This window comes from Cyprinus carpio, unplaced genomic scaffold (assembly GCF_018340385.1).
Source record: "Cyprinus carpio isolate SPL01 unplaced genomic scaffold, ASM1834038v1 S000006731, whole genome shotgun sequence".
NCBI lineage: Eukaryota > Metazoa > Chordata > Actinopteri > Cypriniformes > Cyprinidae > Cyprinus > Cyprinus carpio.
The window spans coordinates 449,957-474,128 of NW_024879334.1; the positions used below are offsets into that span (position 1 = coordinate 449,957).

The 24,172-nt window shown below is 37.9% G+C and overlaps 1 pseudogene; it reads right to left on the reverse strand.

The window, feature by feature from the left end:
- Positions 1–630: 630 nt before the first annotated feature.
- LOC109061569 lies at positions 631–20,011 on the reverse strand (annotated as a pseudogene).
- Positions 20,012–24,172: the final 4,161 nt, after the last annotated feature.

The window sequence follows — 24,172 nt, forward strand, 5'->3', positions numbered from 1 at the left end:
TGCGCTGAGTCGTCCCACGGGACATTTGGCAGTTGACAGCTATTTAAACACAGTATCGTTATGCGTGGCGTTCGGTTAGCAGACACGGTGAACATCCGATCTCTTCGTAATGTGGCTTGCCGCTTAGCGCGCCATGGTTGCTGTGAGTGAGCACGGTGGCCCTGCATATCGAAAAAGTCATGTAAACGTCGAAGCCGAACGCCCGCTGTGGGGGGAGACTGAAGGCTTCAGTCGTGCCGATGCGGGCCGCCGCAGTTGAAATGATTGTCCGACTGCTGGCTGTTAACATGAACCATGCATCGTTTGGACAGCGTGGAAGGCAGTAACGTTCTGTTCGGGGATGTTTGACACGCATCAGTGTACAAAAATGTTATTGACCACTATGTTAAATGCAAATTTCCCTATAAAAACACTTCTAGTTTACAAGGTTGGAGTCTAGTTTAGGTTCACGGCACACCACAAGATCAAGGTTTCTACGACGCCGTGTTTGGATAATTTTAAAATAACATCCTCCCGCTCTGCTTGCTTCCCCGAAACGACCGACAGCACCCCTTTATAAAGGTCTTCTCAGTGGCGTCCCCACTCAAAGCATTTTTCAAGGCTGTATCATGGTTTGACGACCTGTGACATCCTGAGCGTTACTCAAAATACATGAAAAGGGTTGGCGACCTCTCCCAGCACGGGTCCAGCTCAGTACTGGTGCAGGTACGAGGGTCGATGCTCGGGTTTGGGTTTTAAGGTTTTTGATCATTTTCTTGTGCTGGGAAACCTGCTGCTGCTGCTGTTGTTGTTGTTGTTGTGTGAAACGGAACGCCGGAGGGCCATCCCGAGAGGATGGAGGGCAGTCATTGGCTGTCGACCACACCGGAGACTGCAGCATTTGCATGGAGTCGCCCCATTGGCTGGAGGGGATGGTCATCTGGTAGAGGGAAGAGCTGGGATTGGGCATGGTGTTGGTGTGTGAGGAGTGCTGCCAGGGGGCTTTAGGAGGCCAGGTTTTAGTTTTGCTGTCCTGTAACACAAAGAACACAAAACATATTTACATTTATGCATTTTGCAGTACAAAGCGGTACATCCTTAAATGAAATGAAAGTCCTGGGAATCAAACCCTTGACCTTGCATATTGGGAATCAAACCCTTTACCTTAGATCCTGGGAATCAAACTCATGACCTAGGAATCAAACCCTTGACCTTGTGTCCTAGGAATCGAACATATGGGAATCAAACCTATGACATAGCACACTGGGAATCAAACCCATGACCTTGTGTCCTAAGCAATCTAACATATGGGAATCAAACCTATGACCTTGTTGTCCTAGGAATCGAACATATGGGAATCAAACCCATGACCTTGTGCCCTAGGAATCGAACATATGGGAATGTATGAATCGAATGTATTTGCAACCATGTCCACTGGGAATCGACAAGGATCAAAACCCATGACCCTTGTCCTATGTCCATATGGAATCGACAGATGGGAATCAAACACCATGAACCTTCGTTTCCTGATTCGCCCTTGTGTCCTAGGAATCGAACATATGGGAATAAAACACTATGACCTGAATACACTGGGCGATCAAACCCGCATGACCTTGTGTCCTAGGATTGAACTGGGAATGACTAGCAACTGGGAATCAAACCATGACCCTTGTGGTCCCTAGGAATCGAACATATGGGAATCCAAAACCCAGACCTGTGCCCATGAATCGAACATATGGGAATAAAAACCTATGCCCTAATCCACTGGGAATCAACCCATGTACTTGTGTCCTAGGAATTGAACAACTGGGAATCACCCTAAGACATAGTCACACGGGAATCAAACCCATGCACCTTTGCTCTGTCCTAAGAATCTAAACATATGGGAAATCAAACCTATGACCTTGTGTCCTAGGACTCGAACATCAGGGGAATCAAACCCATGACTTGTGCCCTAGGAATCGAACATATGGGAATAAAATCATATGACCTGATCCACTGGAATCAACCCCTGAACTTGTGTCCTAGGAATCGAACAATGGGAATCAACTATGACCTGCACACGGAACAGACCCCATGACCTTGTGTCCTAATAATCGACCAGATGGAATAAAACCTATGACCTACTCGCTGGGAATAAACCTATGACATGTGTCCTAAGAATCAATCATATGGCACTCAATACCTTACCTATGTGCCGTGTTAGCACCATGCTCTACATTCGCGCTATTAGGAAAGGATTGTTTTTAAAAGCTTCATACAAAGCAAACAATGCACTTAATGTGCAAGAAACACACAATACACAAAGGCCAATGACAATGCTGATGCTCAAGATGGTGAAACCATTTTAAGTATTAAAAAGTTTTCATAAGTTTCAAATTTTTAGTTTCCTGAGAAATGTAATTTGTGTATTACATGGTGGGCTGATGTTATTCAAGTCTTTTAAAATAATTTTAAATAAGTGGCAATAAAAAAAATCTGATATTTCTTATTATTTATCATGAAGTTTTCTTGGGGATTTTACATTTAACAACATCTGAAATAACTGTCATAATAAATAATTGGAATCAAATGATCAGACAATTTAAGATCAGATCAGAGTCCTCTCTTTGATGTCATTTCCTGGCATCTAACATTTAATTTGAATGCGACAATCAGAAAATTAAAATTCAGAAATTGTGTTTAATGTGCCAAGTTACAAATACAGTACATTAGTACCAATTTGAAAGATGCATGGTGCGCCCAACAATGAATCACAAGGCTGTTTTATTTTGTTTTTGCAGAAAGGACAATACAAACTCATTGCAGTCAAGAGTTGAAACAACTGGATCAACTCCTTCAAAATTTTGTTACTGGCTCAAAAACTTTTCAAGTTCTTGGATCCGAATTTTAATGCAGAACTCAATACAGAATGTTTTCCAAAAGATGCTTAACTGTTGTCTCAAGTTAATTTGACAGCATTTTTGTTACAGTAACAGCTGGCAATATGAGAACTGTTTAAAGTCCAACCTTTTATTATATGATATATATACACGTGTGGGGGTTTATCGAGTGATTAGTACCTGGTTACTGTCGTCACTGGCGTGGTGGAGAGGAGGGGAGAGGGACAGAGTGCACACTTCCCCTGTTCGCCACAGCTGTGTTGTATCCTAAAAAACACACTCCCACCAACATGCGACATATAAACACACTCAATCTCAACTCACACCGTGCCTGACAACACATGTTTTGTGATAGAAGTGATCTGATAAACAAATTAAACTCGTACCGTCTTTGTTTAACAGCCGCCACCAGGTCAGGCCCGGAGAACATGGAGAACAGACTGTCCCCATTGGCTGAGGACGGCTCGTCACCGAGCTGGCCGAATCCCCCTGATTGGCTGACCAGACCGCTGTTGCCCGCCTCCTCCTCCCCCCCTGCTCGAAAACAAACATCGATATTCAACATATGCAACTATTAACCTGCAATATTTTACACTATGGTTCAAAAGTTTGGAATAATTAAGATTTTTAAATATGTTTAATATAAGTCTCTTCTGCCTCACCGAGGCTGCATTTATTTGATTTCAAAAATATAGTAAAAAAAGTGAAATATTATTACAATTTAAAACCATTGTCTGTGTGAAAATCTCTGTTAAACTGTAATTGTTTCTGTGATGCACAGCTGTATTGATCAGCATCATTACTCCAGTCTTCAGTGTCACATGCATTCTTCAGAAATCATGTATCATTCTAATATGATGATTTACTGCTCGAGACACATTTCTGATTATTATCAATGTTGAGAACAGTTGTGCTGCACAATATTTCTGTGGAAACTGTGATTCTTTTTCAGGATTGTTTGATAAAGCCTTTATTTGTAACGGAAAACTTTTGTAGCATAATAAATGTCTTGGCACAACAAAAATATTAAGCAGCATTTTCATTGCATTGATGTCTACTGGACTTTACTAAGTAAAGGAAATGGAAACAAACTGAAAAATAATTCCTCATGGTTAAAAACATGGATGAGATGCTGTGATTGGTTGGAGTCGTCTCTCACCCCTCGCTGTAGTACTCTGGCGTGTGCCAGCCCCTGTGTCGGCTCGTCTGGGTGTGGCCAGTTACTTGGGGTGTTGCTGGGCCCGACGAACATGCTGCGCCTGCCGTTTCTGCTGCAGGGTCCTGATTGACCCCCGGCACCATAACGCGACAAACTCTGGATCCGATCCCGAGCCCACTTGACAGAGAGAGAGAGAGAGAGAGAGAGAGAGAGAGTGATGTGTGTCGCTGTGTCCTGTCTCCTTTGTTTTAAACTGTCCAGCGCAGCAGAAAACACATAATGGAGCCAACACACACCACACCACACACAGACACACACACGCGCGCGCGCGCAGACCAGTAATGCACTTAATTGACATTCTGCACCACAATAACCACTACATACACACACATACAGTGTACAAACCATGGCACATTCAGCTATGCACTAATGAGAAAACACTTTTGAATAAGTAATACAATTGTGTTGTGATGTGACAACCCCTTATATTACATGCATTCAAGTCTGAGCATCTAACTAAATACATTACATTAAAATTACACTGACAATCTGAGTGATTAATTCTAAAGTAATGCAATTAATCAAGTGCAGATGGAGACATGAATGCATAGATCACCATGAATGTGAAAACTGCTGTGACTGCTTCAGTCTTTTGATCCTCAGCGAAACATGAATGCATAGATCACCATGAATGTAAAAACTGAAAAAAACAAAAAAAAAAAAAAAAAAAAACGATGTAAACGTATTACAAAAAAAAAAAAAAAATGAAAATCAGAGTTGTCAAAATCTGTGTTCTTACTGTTAACTAAAACTATTAAAACAATTTTATAATTGAAATAAAGCTAAAATAAAATCTAAATATTAGATGAAACACTTGAACTTAAAAACCTAAACTAAAAACCTAAAAATTATAAATGCTGCCTTGGCAACTAACGGAAATAAATTGGTTAAGTACAAAAATGACTAAAACTGAAATAAAAATAAATTAAGGCTATAATTTTAAAATTTATTTTATAAAATAATTAAGTATGAATGAAAAGTGAATTTGATTGAAATGAAACTTAAAATGTAAAAATCTAAAAAAAAAAAAGTTTCAGCTAAAAACTGATTTACTTACACATATGTTCTTATACTGTAAATATATATAAGAAAATGTCTTTCTAGCTGGGACTGTCACACATTTGAAAAAGGTTTTATCTGTTTCTGGAGAAAAAAAATTTTGTTTTATACACTTTTAGATGTTTTTTACTTATCTTTTGTATCTTTTTCATTTCATATAGTAACTTCTTGAACTTTTGTCAGTTTTATTAGTTTTTATATTTTTGAATATTTCTATTCCAGCTTTTATTATTTCATCATTAATTTTTTAAGAAAACTATATATACACACACACACACCACACATACATCTTACACACACATATAAAAATGTAACTGGCTTAATGTTAAAATAATTCAGAACATTCATTCTCTTCCACGCGGCAGAGTTTTGCTCTGTGCTCTAACACTACGCCAAACCTATGATGAACCCATCTGAGCTGACCGGTCTCTGCTCACCTGCAGGGTCAAAGGGCATTGAGTCTCCCAACACCCCGAACAGACTCTGGGCGCTTTGGTCTCGGTTTTGGGCGCAGGTTGGTGTTCCGGGGTTCCCTGCGGGGGGCTTGTGGTCCGAGGCATCTCAGACATCATGCTGTCCATGTACGTATGACCAGCCCCAGACTGTAGAGGTCAGAGCTGAGGTCCGGCAGGCCCGGGGCGGGCCACTGCGTCAAGGGCCCGCATGGGCGAGAGGCCTCCTAACCTAAAGGACCCTGGGGCCACTTGCTGGGGGGACTCTTTTGCTGCGGGGGCTGCTGGGAAAGAGCACCCTTGCTGCGAAAAAAGGGTGCTGTTTTGCTGGGTGGCGGCTGCTGCGGCTATGACCGATCCGGCTGCAAGAGATGCTGGCTTTAGAACGGCAGAGTCTGTTGAGTTTCGGCTGCGTTTGCTGCTGTTTTGGTGGTGACGGAAGCTTGTGCTGTTGCTGTTGCTGTGCTGTTGTTGCTGCTGTGTTTGTTGCTGCAAGGTTTGCGCTAACATCTGAGAACCCACTTGAGACTGCGAGGTGAGCGGAAGCCGCTCCGCTGGGCGGGCTTCAAGTCGGCCGCATTCGTAGAGAGCCACAGATGTTCCTCCTCTTCACCAGCGGAGAGCCTGTTCGGGATTTCCCCATGTTGAACCCCAGATAGGAAGTACACGATGACAGTCCTTGCAATCTCCTTGGTCGGGGGGCAGGTTCAAGACAATGCTCGTCCTGCGAGCGATCCGTTGGACGTTCTTGTGGCGTGACTGGGGTCAGGTGTTGGTCACTGCATGCTAGTTCATCTTGCAGGTGGAGGCTTTGGCAGGCGGCTCCCTGGATTATTTGTCGTTCCTAGCTGCCGAATGCTCTGAGACGGGGTGCTCTGGGGATGGAGTAGTAGCAGTAGCAGTAAGCAGTAGACGAGAGCTGCCGTGGCTTGGAATTAGATTGGAAAAAGTGAGGCTCTTTCTTGGTTGATTAGCGGTGAGGTGAGTTTGGATTGGAATTTAGGTGGAGATGGTTTGGGGAGGGCCTCCGGAGGATTTGGTGCTCTTCCCAGCCCAGGAAGATAGACGGGGCACCGCCAGAAGCCGTAGGCCGCGTAATCAGGCTGTGTCTCGCTCGTTAGCGGATCTGGAATGGTGGGCCAAAAATGGTGTTCCCTGAAACACCGAAACACAAAGCAGCCAATTACATCATCAAGCATTGTTCTCTTAATATCATGGAAAATGCTATCTAGAATTTTTTATTTATATTTTTTTATTTTACATGTGAAATTTACTTAGAATTTTGAAGTATTTTATTATTTTTTTTAATCATTCAATGGCGCGGAGAGTCAATTATTTCCAAGTAGACTACAGGTACCACATCCTCAAGACATCGATCAGATGAATATATTTAGAAGGATTTGTCCGGTTGTTTTTTGTACTTAAATTACTTACATCTCTATTGTGGTGAGGATTAGTTCTTACTGAATCTCATCGCACGCCTCTTTTGCTGGTTCCAAAACAATCATTTTAAAGCTAGTAATGGAGGCTGGAGACCGTGAGAGCAAGTCTAAGCAGTTATATAATGAAGTTAGTAGAAAGAGATGCGAGAGAGACAGGGAGACACACCAGAGAAAGAAAGAAAGAAGAGAGAAGAGAAGAGAGAGAGAGAGATGATGGAGAAGGCGAGAGAGGAGAGTAGAGACGAGAGAGAGAAAGAGAGAGAAAGATATAGAGAGAGCTTGTGTGAAGTAGGCTGCAGCAGCGTTCTCATCTTAACAACAGCGCTGTTATTACATCGCTAGTGAAAGACATGTCATGTGAATTTCTTTTGGAAAAATTGGTCTGTCTTGTTGGTTTTGGTAGTACCTGTAATTTCCCGTTAGTACAAGCTTTTTACTATATGCGAAAGAGCTGCCTGGAACTACGTTTCACTGTGCACTTCCCAGAAAATAAGTTGCACACCTCAGAACATTGCGTCCAGCCAATTCAGATTCAAGCATTCAACGGCCATAGTAAAAAAAACAAATATATATATATATTATGTGTGTGGTGTGTGTGTGTGTGTGTTAAATGAACTACAAATTGTGTTTTTGATTCCATTTTACAAGGATGTTTTGTGGAAAAAAGATTCATAATAATAACAAACTATAGAGTATATACCTGTATAATAAGAAATGGTCTTTCTGAAAAGATTATCATTGTTTTATATTTTTTGTTGTCATTTTTGAATGTATTTAGGTTTTTTTTTTTAAAATTTTACTTATTGTAGCACCATCAAGTTACACTAAAGGAAAATGAGAAAGGTTGCCTTTGGCAACCTTGCTACACAAACTATAAAAAAAAAAACGAAAACAAAAAAAAAACAAAATCACCATTTTATTGTCATTTGTTGGCGGTTTATTTATTTTCAATGTAAAAATAATTTTGTTTGTGGTTTTACTTTAGCTAAATTACAGTAACCCAGTCTATAATGAACTAACGTCTAGATTTACACGATAAGTTGGCCTCCTTTCACTGAGTGCAGTCAGGTATGAAGTTTTGACACTGACTTGCGCTCTTTCCAGCGCTGGAGGTCAAACACAGCCGTGTACAGCACGTCCACCAAGCCGAGGGTCTTCTCGGGGTCCAGACTGCGCTGCAGCAGAGACATCGTCGCTGGATCCTCCTTCAGACACCTGCAAGACAAAAAGTACATATATATTATTTTTATATATTATACATTTTATTTGACTCTTTTATTTGATTTTATTTCACCAGGAAAGGCTGCTGTCATGGTAAACTTAGGACGTAGAGAGACTAGAAAGATCAAAAACAACATATTCAATACCAAAAATGTATATACAATAATTATTTAACTCAATTTTTTCCTCACAAAAAAAATAAAAAAAATTAGAACACAAAAAAATATAAAAATCTAGAAATTCTATAACTTCTTCCAGTTTAATATTTAATAGAAAACAGGTTTCTTTTCCTGAAGCTGACTCACAGTGACCCAAATTAGAGGGTTATTGTTTTTTTTATTCACACACAGCATTATGTCGATCTCTTCTTTGAATAAATGGCAAATCTTGAACTCTAGTAACCTGCAATCGCCAGAGAGGATGTGGATTTTTTCTACTGTCGGTGCTATCTGCGAACTAATAATTATCAGAATATTGTTGTATACACTGACTCACCATGTAGAGGAACCTGGATCACAACTTTAGATCCTTCAAGAGAGATCTGAGGGGCGTACGCTTCCTTATTCTCAATCTGAGCCGTGTCAACCACAACCTGCACACACACACACACACATCATCAGGTTTAATAACTGTACTGTACACACTGTCATGAAGATCTGCCATGTGCCGCTCGTTCAGTGATCATAATCAATCATTCCATTGTACAGTAAAGGGAGGTTTGGGGGCCCGTGTAATGTGTTTTTTTATCAGTCAGTGAGAGAGGAACTGATGCATTTTTTACCAGTTTTCTTGAAAAGAGGCTGTGAAGCCACACCATGCCGTGGCGTTTGAAACGGAGAGGGCGTTTCCTATCAAACAGGAAGTGGGCTATTGTCATTAATAGCGCAGGTGTATCCTCAATTGACGGAGACTCGCCACTGAAAACACACACACACCCAAAGGTCACGGTCACTCTGACCACACACACACAGCAAGGACAGAAACAGCGTCATGGAAACCGCTTTATGATTATTCAGAAATTATTTTCCTGTAGCCGGAGGCTTTTTCCAAATCCTCAGCATTCAGACTTTCTTTCTTTCGTGTGTGTCAACATTGCTGACAGTGATTATTCTGGAATATCAGGGTTATTAAAAGAAAAAAAATATTTTTGTTATTTGAATTTAAACAAAGGTTAATGAAAAAATGTTAGCTTATTCAGCAATTAGTTTAAATAACGCAGTTTAACCATATGAACTGAAAAAAATAAATAATGTAAAAACTGGGTCCCACTTCATGTTAGGTGTCTTTAACCACTTTAATTACTACGGTAACACTTTATTTTAAGGTGTCCTTGTTTCACGTTACGTGTACTTACTATTATAATATTATTTTAATTATTCATTTTTGCATGTTTGTGTGTATGTGACAAATTAGAAAAACTCAAATCCTAACCCTAACCATATAGTACGTACATGTAGTTAATTAATATTACTCAGTACTTATATGTATAATTAGACTGTAACAAGGGCACCTTAAAATAGTGTAACCACTACTACTATAGAAGTTATTTTCAGACGTAATTACAGAAAGGTATTCTTCAGAATAAGTACATGAAAAAACATGTAGGTACACAAGAGTGCATTGTATCAAATTATTAATTTACATGCAAGTACATAGTAGTTAAAAACACAAAGTAGTTCCAAAAAAAAAAAAAAAACGTAAAAAGATTTACAAAAAAAAACTTCAATAAATAAATAAATACAAGTGACAAAAACACAAATTATAACTTTAAATTTAAATTGATAAGATCATTAAAAAAAAAAAATATATATATATATATATATATAATTGTTGATAGAAACTTTACTAGAAAAGAAAATGCATTTTCTTGAAACTGGTTGCCTCAGATTGAACCAATTTTAATAAAAAATAATGAATCATGAAAAACAAAGGTCCCTAGGCTGTTACGAGCACTTCTCAGGTCAGATTAGCGACTGAATTTGCTATCATTTATGAGGTTTATGAAATCAAATCTTTCAAGGACAATTTGTAGTTTTTTTTTTGAGACACATTTAGAAGCAAGCAGATATTATATGATGATACAGAAGTTCATTTAACTACAGATAGATCTTTTTTTCTTTTTTTTATGCACCCACTTCTAAACATCACTGATAAACAGATCAAATGTGACCCTGGAGCACAAAACCAGTCATAAGGGTCAATTTTTCGAATAAATAATCTCTCCACTGATGTATGGTTTGTTAGGAGGACAATATTTTGTCTGAGATCCACTATTTGAAATCTGGAATCTGAGGGTGCAAAAAAATCTAAATATTGAAAATCGCCTTTAAAGTTGTCCCAAATGAAGTTCTTAGCAATGCATATTACTGAATCAAAAATGAAGAAGTTTTGATATATTGTACAGTAGGAAATTTACTAAATATCTTCATGGAAACATGATCTTTACTTAATATTCTAATGATTTTTGGCATAAAAGAAAAATCGATAATTTGACCCATACAATGTATTTTTGGCTATTGCGACAAATATACCCCAGAGACTTAAGACTGCTTTTTTTGCTCCAGGGTCACAAATGTAAACTACCTTGAATGCATTAAAGCAATGTATTTCACTTTGGATGAATGTATAAATGTAAATGCAGCACAAAAAAAGTTGTTGATTGTTTTACACACATCTTACAAGTGCCCCATTCCTGTGTGAAATAACAATAAACTCACCAGTCCAGCCTGTCCGAACAGCAGCTGAACGGCCGTCTTACAGGCTCCTCTCCAGCTGGAGGGACACACCTGGTTCAGCACCTCTGTGACGGGGGAGTCGTCCCGCACGGCCACACCGTTCTGATCCACCGCATCCTTGATCAGCTGCAGCACAGCATGCTGGGAAAGAGATTTCATTAGATCAAATTAGATGATTCTCTTTACTGTAATGTGTTTAAATGCACAATTTAAACAACACAACCATTCAAAAACTGAATGAGATCGATAAGATGCTTTGGAAAGTCTGCATTTATTTGATCAAAAATACAGTAAAAAAGTGAAATATTATAACAATTTAAAACAACTGTTTTCTATTTGAATATATAGTAAAAATAGAATTTATTCTTGTTATGCAATGCTTAATTTTCAGCATCATTACTCCAGTCTTCAGTGTCAGTGATCTTCAGAAATCATTCTAATATGCTGATTTGCTGCTCAAGAAACATTTCTGATTATTATCAATGTTGAAAACATTATTTGATAAATTGACCAAAATGTTTTGTAACATTATAAATGTCTTTACTGTGACTTCTGATCAATTTAATGCATACATGCAAAAAAAAATAAATAATACATTTTTCACCAAAATCTTACTAACCCCAAACTTTTGAACAGAGGTGTGCATTGCATTTAAAGGGAAAACATGCTCACTTGTCATGAAAATAATCAAAAACTGCTAAATGGGTTTATAAGAGACTAATTTTCTTGTTTTGGATGTGAAATATGAGGCAGAAATCTTCACAAATGGAGAAAACAAGCATCCTGAGATCTACATGTTTAACCTAGTTTTATCCTCTCTTATTTTTGTGCTTGCTTTCAAACATTTCCAGCAGGGATCTCATCCCATCTCTAGTCGCCATTCATAAGTGTGTGTTCTGAGTACCATTTTAAGCTTGAGGTTATCTGATGTGCTTTCGTTGAAGGAAACTCCTCGGAGGAGATGAGAGCCGATCTGGACGGGGATTGTGGGTAATTCACACTGGATGGGCTGAGACGTGGTGTGAAAGCGTCCGGCTTGCTGGGCCTCGGCGTCACTGCAGCAGCCCTGCAAAAAACACACCCACAATAAAATCACATGACTGAGCCAAAGACATGACAACACACAAGTGCACGTGCCTGCGCGGATACAATCGCGAAGTCAGGTTACAAAGTAACAGGCTGCAAAATGAGCACTTCTGAGGAAGAATTAATCACTGGAAGGTTGCAATGCTTTCATGGCACCAAAACCTTGAATGTTTCATTTACATTTATTCATTTGGCAGTTGAAGAACACAGCAGGCGATTTCTCCAGTGACTCATTTGAGGCACAAACTAAAAGAGCTGTGGTTAAGAACTTAAGTCAGTCGAACAATCACTTCCTGTCTAAACAAATACTTCTTATCCAGAATATGATGCAAAGTGGATCACACACTTGATGTGGACAGTCACACGTCTGTTTCTGTGCGACTACTGAACACACGGACCTCCAGAAAGCAGCTTTAATCTGCACTGAGCTGTAATTCCACACACGACAAACATACCTGCAAAGCTGCTTCCACGGATTTGGGATTAAGGTGAAATCCGGCCTTCAGCGCGTATTCACTGTGACCCAAAGAGTCTAACGCCACTTTATACGCCTGCAACACACAGAGAGAGAGAAGAGAGAGAGAGAGAGAGGAGAGAGAGAGAGAGATGGGGAGAGAGGAGAGGGAGAGGGAGAGGGAGAGGAGCGGGAGGGGGGGAGGGGGAGAAATGAGAAGAGGGAGAGAGGGGGAAGAGGGAGAGGGAGACGGAGGAGAGAAGGAGAGGGGAGATGAAGGAACGGAGGGTGAGAAGGTTAGATGAGGATGAAGAAGGGAGAGGGAGAGGGAGAGATGAGGGAGGAGAGAGAGAGAGAGAGAGAAGAGAGATGAGAGAGAGAGAGAGAGAGAGAGAGAGAAGAGAGAGAGAGAGAGAGAGAGAGAGAGAGAGAGAGCTTTATTAATGTCAGTAGGTCATTTATTGGTTCAAAATAAGCTTTGTTATAAACAGAATTTTTACACATTTTTATTACATTAGTGTATATCTCTATTCAATAGCGTGTAACATTTTACTTATAAAGTCCTGCAGGTGATTAACAAATTCTTTAAAACAAAAATATTACATGCACTCAAATAATATCAGCTGATATCAATATCGTTTAAAATATTTTTAGAAATATACTAGGCGATACCACCAATTATATATATCCTTTTCAGTTCTGACTGATTATCATTTAAAAATAATATTTTCAGGGCTTGTTGACTCAAATGCATCAGTCAGAACTGAAAAGGATAACAGACTGGAAACGGAAAGCAAACAGAAAGCAAACAGATACTGAAAAGGCTCTTGCAGTGTCTGAAGGAGATCCACGTTAATTCTTTATGACTTTGCAACACTAAGAAAACACTTGCAATCACTCGGATGTTCTGGTAGAAACTGTTACTGTGGGGTTCACCTGCAGAGCGTTGTCGATGTTGGCGTTGAGCTCTTTGAGCTGGTGTTCAGGGATGGAGGTGTTCTGAGAGCAGAAGAGCTGCTGCACCTGAATACCAGACAGACAGCTGTCTCTCCCTCTCTCCCGGAGACACGCCGTCACCTGAAACACACACACACACACACACGCATTTCACATACAAAGCACTGCATCCTGCCACACTGCTGCTGCTAAGTAGTTTAGTTTACATAATAATTTAAATAATTTTATTGCAAAAATAAATACTATATATGCATATATATGTGTGTGTGTGTGTGTGTATGTATGTGTGTGTATATATATATATATCGTTCAAAAATTTGTGATCATTAAGACTTGTAATGTTTTTTAAAGAAGTCTCTTATGCTCATCAAGGCTGCATTTATTTAATCAAAAATACAGAAAAAAAAGCGATCTTGCAAAATGTTATTAGATTATAAATGAATGGTTTTTATTTTAATATCCTCTAAAATGTAATTTATTTCTGTGATGCAAAGCTGAATTTCAAGACTCCAGTATAAAGTGTCACATGATCTTCAGAAATCATTCTAATATGATGATTTATTATTAGAATTATCAACAGTTGTGCTGCCAAATATTTTTTTGTAACCTGTGATACTTTTTTCAAGGATTTTTTTGTGTATAAAGTTTTAAAGAGAAGAGTTTTTTCTTAATAATAAAACCTTTCTAACAATATAAATCTTTGCTATCACTTCTTAAACAATTTAACACATTCTTGATTGTTGGTGCTTGTACCTCTGACGCTCCTTTCCATGAGCGGACGGCCTCGTCCAGCTCCGACAGGGGCCCGGGGCTCGTGTTCTGCGCGTGGGCATTTCCGTGTCTCTCCTGAACCTGTGCGAGCGCCTCGGCCAGGCAGGACTGCGCCACCGGCTGGACCTTCTGCAACGCCTGTGACAGGAAACTGGAAATGCACCTGCATCACCGTCAGGAAGCAGCGGCCCAGCACCTGAGAGAGAGAGTTACATCAACACAACATCAAAACTGACTTACAATCACACCCTGAAAATGTGTTTTATTTATCTGTATATGCTTTTATGTCTACAGTAATGGCACTTCTGTGTATAATCACCATGTATCTGTTTGTATTGCTTTGCTTAACTTATTTTTGTCTTATTTTTGCACAAATTAAAGCATGTTGTTGTTTTTTTAAATCTGTTTTCATTTCAATTTTAAGAAACAAAAAGCATGTCTAATTAATTTAATTAATCAAACTTTAAGAATTTTATCATTTAATTCGATTTTTTACATTAATTTGGGTATATGTTGTTATTTTCTGACTTTACTGTTTTATGGCTTCATTTAATAAATCAGAATTAAATCTTAATTACTTTATTAAAAATGTGTAATCAAATCAAATTGTATTTCTTTTATTTTTTTCTTAAACAAAAAGCTGGACAACAGTGGTTTACTGATAAAATTAAAACGTGGAAGAATAAAATGTGTGATATTCCCTAAAGTTGATAATAATAATTATCATTGTTTATTTATTGTTATTATTATTATTATTATTATTATTATTATTATTATTATTATTCTTTACTGGTCTTATAGTGAGATTCATCAATGCATGTTATTTTGCAGAAAAAAGTCTGCTTTGATCAAAAAAGGTCACATGAGGTGATGTTTTTACATAAAAACAAAACAAAAAATACAAGAAAGTACTGCACAGAAAAAGAATCAGCTTTTAGCGTCGATAATTTTTCCGAGAATGAGATAAAGAGGTGTGACATGTTTCTAAGCTTTCCTTATGTCATGTGTTCATTAAAGCAGTCTTTACATCACAGAAGAGACTTTAAAAACACAGATCAGACCAGAAACAGACACGTACATCTGGAGCTGATGTTTTTTATAATAAGCAGAACCGAAACCACACACCAGAGAGGCAAGAAACCCTTTCGAGATCAACGCAGCAGACCGCGCTCGATGCTCCGGGAAACGGCGGTCCATCCCGGTAGCAACATTCCCAGACACAGATGCATTCTGGGCAGCTTTACAGAGTCTCTGCCGTATCTCTTCCTAAATAGGGAGTCTTTCCTGACTCACATCTTACTCGTCAGGAGACAAGCTCATAAAAATAATGAAATAAAAGACAGGATCGGCATCTGCTCAAACCACTTCAGGCAGTTCACTGCTTAGAATTTCACTTGAATTTTGTAGCTCGAGTCAAAACTGCGATGCATGAATTGATTCCTTCCCCCAGCTGTTCGTAAAGAGAGAAGGCAGGGGTCCCCCACCACAGCAGAAAGGGTTTCTTTTACAGGTACCTGCTGGAAATATCTACAGGCCCAGTTGTAAAGACAGAAATATCCGCTCGACGGAACAGGAAAGATCTGGACAAGTGAAACTTACAACACAGCTCAACTAAAACTTCTAAGGGTCCATAATTATACAAAATAAATAAATAAAATGTATTAAATTAAAGGGCAATTACATAAATAAATAAAATAAAGGACTGAGGCTTTTAAAACATGAAATACTGTAAAAAGCAATGAAATTCTAAAAATAATTATATTACCGTATAATGTAATTTAACACTAACAGATAAAAACATTAACAATTAATCTAAACATTAATATAGAATAATATAACATTACTAATTATTATTATTATTATTATTATTAAAACAATATTGAAATAGGGAAAGAATAGTGCAAATGAAAAATAAACTTAAGTGACAAAACATTTTATTATTAGTAGCATCACCATCATTATTATTAATATTAATATTTATTATTATTATAATGACAGTGATGATGATAATAGTAAATATTGTTCAATATTAATAATGATATAATAATACAATAATATATGATAATATTTTGTATTGTTGTCATCATCATTATTAATAATGATGATGAATTATTATTAGTAGTAGTATTATTATGATGACAATAATACTGAAATTGGATAAAAATAGAAAAAAAAATAGAAACTAAAGCGTCTAAAAGAGTGTATTATTTTTTAAGATCAAGAACACAGAAAGCAAAGATTATTGTTTTGGTGATTTGATTCACATTGCATCCTTAACGGCAAAATAAATTCAATGCATTTCTTAAAAAAAATCATGCAGAATCGATCTGGGTGAGCATAAACTAAACTAAATATTAACTAAACCATCTAAACTAATTGTCCAGCCCAGATTCAGACGAGGCTGTTAATAAGGAAGCATCCATATAAAACCTCCCAGGATCATCAGTCGACTGCTCATATGCAAACAAATCACATCACATGGTTTGGAAATCCGATCTAGTGTCTGTATTTTTATTGAGTGCTCCCAAAGAGAGCGCTGCTGGTTGGCTCGGCGGTGCAGTGGGTGTATTTCTGTAGCGGCGTTCATTGAGACAATCGTGGTGTCAGCTAACGCCCCGGGGACGGGAATACCCTGCTGTCGCCCTGCCAGCCCAATGTAAACAGCAGAATCAGATTCCCGCCAGGCAGGAAGGGCCACTCGCAAAACAAAAACGCTCATTAGCAAACACAAGACGCTGAATAGACACTAAAGTCTGTGCTGTGTTTACAGAGAGCGCTAATATGCGTGCATTCAAGAAATACTTCCTCTGGTTCTGTGCACGAGTTCAGAAGGCCGCGGTTTCATAAACAGTGACATTTTCACGCATATCTGGCAGCTGAAATGATCTGACAAGACACCGGCTGGGTTTTAATAATACAGCAGAGCTGGCATGTTTTTTTCCGGTTCTGTACGAACCACAAGCCTTGTTCTCGCAAGACAAGCCCAAACTTTCCAGAGCAGTTGCTGTAAAAATTTTCCGGAGGTGAGGAGCATTCAGGACGTTTTTCGCTTCTGCAAACACTTTCAATGTTTGAAAACATCCCACTGCAAACACGTTCAGGCGGCAAGCATTTGGAATTGCCAGAAATATTCCGTTTCATACTTTTGAAAGCTTTGGCGTTTCGTGTTTAGCGCTGGGACTGCAGAGCTGCAGGTATGGCTCGGGTCCCTGCCGCGGCGCCCGTTTAAAGGCCTGTGGTGTGAAGCCTTCCTGCTCGGAGCGTGTCCACATCCACAACGGGCACAAACCCTCGCTCATAAAGGCATCACTGCAGCTTATATGCGTCCCTCGAGTAGAGACACGGAGACTGACCAGCGCGGGTCAACCACACCAGCTAGAAAATATGTTCACTTAGAGAGAGATGGATAGAGAGAGAGAGAGAATATATCACTGATCAGAGGAATTCCTCTATAGGAAGATCTGGAGGCCTCTCCTCTCTCCGCCTCTGACACATAATCAGTGTCTGGAGGAACAACAACATCCACTGCTAGAATAAAGTCACAGGTTTTGTTCCAGGTAGGGCTGGATTTATGAGGATTCCTGTCCTGTCCGAAAAATTGTACTTTGAGCGAGACACTTAACCCATTAGTTGCTGGTCTTACACACAGACTGTAAAAAAGAGATTCTGAAGTAAATTACATTTAAAAGAAGGGCAAAAGCTTCCCAAGATTCACAGGCTCTGATCTGATTGGCGGCTAAGTTTGCAAGCATCATTTATGGATATTCTAGAGTTTTAAAGAGTTGCACAATCAATTTGTGTGGGAATTTTTTTTTTTTTTTTTTTTTTTTTGATAAAGTGTGATTTAAAATGTGATTTTAAGAAATACAAAAAAAAAGTTGCAGGTTTGCTGTTAGGATGTAAGGCTGCCCAATTTGGCCCAATTCTTTTGATTATATACTGATATGACTATGAATAATAATAATAATAATAATAATAATAGAAATAATACATGTATAATAAAATTCTTAAAAGTAATCATACTAATTATAATAATAACAAAATTAAGTTCAACAAACCTAGAATATACCAACAGTAAGAAATATTAATACTGTAATACTTAATTGTAAAATAAAAAAAAATTTGTATTTAAGAAAAATAATATTTTTTTGTAAGCACTGTAATTTTTATTATAAAAATGTACAATACTTACAAAAATAAATTCTATTATTTTTCATAAATACTTTGTGATTTTGCGATGAAATATCACATAATATGAAATATCACATAGTAATATTTTTGCCTGTATTCCTTAATTTTCAAATGTTTAACCAGCTTTATTTCAGTTGAAAGCTACAGGGAGATCTTAAAGCTTCTCGTTTGTTAATAAAGCCGGTTTATAAGTGACTGGTAAGATGTTTTTTAAAGACCTTTTTGTAAATGCACATTATAAGCAACCCAAACTCAAAGCAGATGCAAAAAACAGTTTGTGTGGAGCAGCATTTAATGTGAACAGAGACACTGAAAACACCGGATCATGAGCTGTAAACAAGCTTCGCTCCGAAACATGCAGCACATATATTTATCTTATTAAATGTTGGCTTTTCCGATTGCCTTATCACGATTTAATCGAGCAGCCCTATGACTGTCTGATGCATCTATATTACGTACAAATAAATGGCGAGAGCTTTACAAAACCCACAAGCTCCAATCTGATTGGCTCCTAAAAACACTTCCAAAAAAAGTTATGGAAATGTAAGATTTTAATACACCTAGTAGCCTGTAAACAAGACATTAAGTTACCTTTAGCCTCAAAGACTAGTACTTCTAAACATCAACATGCAATAAAACATCAGACTTACCTCCACGTCAGTGCCGGCGCCTGAAGTCGGTTCTGGTCTTTGAAGTTAGCCGCGCCTGCGCTGAGCTCCATCAGCATTTTGCCGATCTCTGGCTTTATTGCTGGTGGTGAGCCGGCTGGGGGTCGTTTCCATGACATGTTCCTGCACGTCCTTCAGTTGCATAGCTGCTTTGGAGTAACGCGAGTCCCGGAAAACGCTGCCGAAGAGCTCGGTCAGGAACGCGCTTGCGCGGCAGAACGCATTCAGTGCGTCCAGGTATTTGGAGATGCCCTGTTGGATGTCCGCGATCGCCGTGGTGGCGCCGGAAGGCGGGGCGTGGCAGCCAGAAGGGGAGGGGCCTATGGTCGCCATGGGAGAAGGGGTGGAGCAAGAAGAGCCCAACGGGGCGCTGAGGGTCCGGCTGAGCTCGGGCAACTGGAAGTGCTGGTGCTGCTGCACTTTGTGCTTGGACCCGCCAAGCAAAAAGCGCAGCTTGTAGTCCATTTTACTTTCTTGTGCACTGCAACAATACATAAGTATTCAATGCACCCAGGAAGTATCGGTCCTCTCGACTTCACCTTCGAATGAGTTCTGGATGCCTAATCTGGGTCTCCTTGAATCAAGTAAATAGACAGCTTAAAGATCCCATCAGAGGGGCAGTCATGACAGTATCCCGCTCTAAAAAGATGGAGAGATTGACGCGAAGGAAGGTTCGAGGAAATCTTGCAGCCCAGCTGCAACTCCGAACGCAGCTCACATCAAAAAGTTTGCGCAAAAAAAAAAAAAGACAAAATATCCCAGTGGAAGTTATTTTCCCTTAGAACTGTTTCACGGGTGCCTCTCGGGGAAAAAACGATCTAGCTTCAATCCAAAGTGCATAATCAATCCTTCAAATGGAAGCTTCTCCGAGCTCTTTCCGTAGGCCTCTAATAAAAATAGAGAAAAATCTTAAAAAATCTCTCAGAAAAAGACTATGAATTTTCAGAAGAGAAAAAACAGTGTCAGGATTTGCGCGAGCTACAGGGTGATGTCGCCTTGGCACGCTGCGGGCCTGCACCGCTCTGACGGATCCAGTCGGTCAGAAGGTTGGGGGGTGAGCGCCGTACAGCGGTCAGGGGTCAAGCGGGGGCTGAACAGACGCAGCTGCCGGGAAGAGATCGAAAACGGACAACCCTCTTGATCAGTTTCCCAGTGCCTGAGGTAGTTGATACTCACAACGGAAACAAATGTGCTTTTCCAGATAGGGGTGTCTCGGTAAACCACAGGCCGCAGCCACAAAGCACAAACTATCTGTAAGGCCTCGCAGTCATTTCCTGCGAAAAGAGACAAAAAGAATATGTCAGAGAGATATCACAGGGAGGATTGTGTTGGACATTTGTTCCAAGCGTCTCCTGGAGATTTGATTCAGGCGTTCGCTTTCAAACGGTGCACTGATTAGTGCATTAGATCATTAGGACATTAAATTACACCGTTGTTGCATTTGTGTGCAAAAGAATCAAAAAAAATTCACAGTAATATAAATGTAAGTTCACCGAATTAAAATCGTGCCAGTGTTAAAACAAAAAATACAAAAAAATAGATTCTGGTATAAAATAAAGCTGAAAAAAAAAGTTATATTAATATTAGATTAAAATAAGTTTATTTTGATACACTAAAATAACTAAAACTGAAAAATAAAGATAAACAGAAAAATTTTAAATTTACTAAAACAAACAAATCAATAAAAAATGACTAATTAAATATTAAAAATATAAAAATAAAATATTATCCAATTATTAATAAACACTATAAAATAACTACTGAAATAAAAAACAACTTTCCTCAACAAGACACATGATTCGAGGAAACGTTCATGTCATATGGAAGTAAAACTTTTTAAAAACAGACTTCGGTAACTAAAAACTGAAATAAAAATTAAATAAAAAAAATTAACTAAAAGGTTCTAAAATAATTAAAACTAAAAAAAAAATTTAGCTAAATGGAGACTTAAAAAAAAAACAGAATTACTAAAATTAAAATGAAAAGTAAAAATATAAAAATAAAAGTGAATTAAAAATATTAATGAAAAATAAATAACAAATCCACGTTTCCTCAACAAGACACATTATTTGCCACAGTTATTAAGGTCCAAATGGAGCATGTGTTTATGAGATTAAATGTAATATTTAGTGCCAACTATGAGCAACAGTATGTGATGCATGAGTTAGTAAACGCCGATATATTCCCCTACAGAAGAACCACACTGAAACAACAAATAACAGTGGGTCTTACGTCACAAAAACAATGTCTGCCACTCATTATTCAAACCTGACAGAACACTGCAGGGACAGCACTGAAAAGCACAGCATCCCACTGTCTGAAGAACAGGACAGGGCCTGTAGCCCGGCCACAATATCTGCAATTTCAAAAACCACCGGTGAAAACCCATGAGAGACGTTTTGTTTTGGTCTGTCATTATGCAAAAAGTCCCGCTGCATTTGCATAAGCTGAAAAAATATAATGCCGCACATTTTTAACGCTTAAGTCGTCACGCTTCAGACGACTGCCACAGGTGCTGGAGTACCTTTTATTGAATACTAAAAAACATTCTGTGTAAACGTTGCCCACGAGACTTTATTAGGACTGACTCGGACTAGAAGATTTTGAAAATACGCCAATCTTTTACATGCCCTAAAACTAGGGTTTTGGCAATTTGGCAAAAATATTATAACAATAAAATCATTCAATATCAATATTTAACACAATAATATTAATTCATACTAGGTGAAATCATTCCACGTGTTTGTTAGACCTCAAGATATAATATAATGTCAACAAATTGTCCCTACAATAAAAACTGCAAAGAATCATTTTTAATGCAGGGCCCCAGGAAATAGGTTTTATTTTTCCACAAAATCTGTCAATTTTCTGTTATGATTGTTTTTTTTAGTTGTATTAAATTTATCATCAAAATGGTATTCAATGAAAGGAATAATAATAACAAAAAAAAAAATAACAAATTTAATCAAGCTTTTTAATCAACTGTAAAATATAAACTTACCAACCAAACATTGAGATTTTGTAAAAATAAGGCGCTTAAACAATAGATACTGGTATAGTGATAAAAATATTAAATTGAAACAATAAAATATTATTAGTTTTTGTTGTTATAAATTAATAAAATGATATAAAAAACTTTATTTCACATATACGTGTGTGTGTGTGTGTGTGTGTGTGTGTGTGTGTGTGTATATTATATATATATATATCATATAAACTTAAATACCTAAATTATAACAAAGGGTTTTAATAAAATGTAGTTATCATTATTATATATTATTAAACATAAATCATATTTTATATATTAACATAAGTAATAATAACTTATAATAAAACAATTAGAATAATAAATAAATAAGTTGTTTTTTTAATACACTATATTATTCATTATTATGATTAAATAAAAATTATATTTTTATATACATATTGTATTTTTATATTTTTAAAGCTAAAAATAAAGGTAATAATAATTATAATAAAAAATAAGTGTCTTTAATAATACACTGTATAATAATAATAATAATAATACATAATAATATTCATTTCCAGAGCCATTTTGCGCGAGTTTACACTTCTGCAGATGAAAAAGTGTTTCTCTTTGCTGCTGAATTAAACGCATGTGAACTTGTGCTGTAGAAGCAGCTTAGAACCAACATTCCAGAAGTCCCTTCTGTTTATCTGCCGTGTTCCAGTTGACCTCACTTCCTGGTGACAAAACACCAAACAGTTATCTAGGAAAACACATGCTCACATGCACACACGGGCCAAACCCAGACCCAAAAAAAAGAACACTGCCGTCAGCTTTAGAGGACCCAGGAGACAGCGCTCCGAAGTGCGAGTCTTTCAGCAAACGTGAAGACGCAGACGCTGTCTCCTGTAAAAGTCTCCTGTCTGTGAGGCGTCTATGACAAGGAATAGGCGACGACGCCAAGTTAGTCTGTCAGTAAACCTGAGGATTAAAGTGTCTCGTTTTCAGTGCCAAAACGGTCAAAGTGTTCGCTGCTCAATAACACACACAAGTGGAAAGCAGCGGTGTGCACACTTGGACCTCATACTCAAACGCCATTCAGTCGCCCTGGTCAAGATGAGAAGGAAGGGGGGGTTACTTTGTGATGATGGATCATCTGTGTGAAGGTTCTCGTGCTAAATAAAGTTCAGGACTTCCTCTATAAAGGCAGCTTCTACTGCACTGGCAAAAGCAATAAAACTAGTATCGACGTATAAAGATGAGCCATCAACAAACAATCAGCCAGTCACACATTTAGTCCAAAGACATCGGCAGATCACAACAGAAGTGATTCGTTAAAGCATCTTCAGTCCGATTCCAAACCAGATGCTTTTTGTCACTAAAATGAAAACCCATGGGGTGCAAATCACACACTTGGCCCAAAACTAGCAATCTGCCCATCCTAACTACATTTTCAACGATCATAAACAAACTTTTATAGTTCACGAGAGAGACAATCTTGGACGATAAATATATTACTTTGGTTTTTAACTATATACTAATACCAGCTAATGCTAACGAAGGCATATTTGCTATACTACTTGCTGAATTTACATATTTAGTTTTAAAGACTAATATTTTTTAAAAGTTTCATTGTAATCTGAATAAAATTTAGTGCTAGTAAATTCATTATTTACAGTTAATCGGCATTCCAAAAGAAAAGTTTTTGTTTAAATAATAAATGTGTGGGTGAATGTCTATATTTACCATGTATATTATATAAATACACAAACATGCCTGTCTATTTGTACACGAAATTGTTTTGTTTATATATAAAATATTTATATATAATCTAACATATGGGATGGAAAAAATTATATCTATATATATCTCTCTATACAGATGGATTATATATTTATATATAATATATATATATATTATATATTTATTTTTTATTTTTATATTTTTTTTTTTTTTCAGTTTGTTTCTATAATAAAATCTACACCCCCCCATGCCCGTCCCCCCCCCCCCCCCCCCCCCCCAGATACAAACATCATTTAACAAAAAATTTTCTTTTGGATGCGATTAAGCCAAAATGCAATCGGTTGA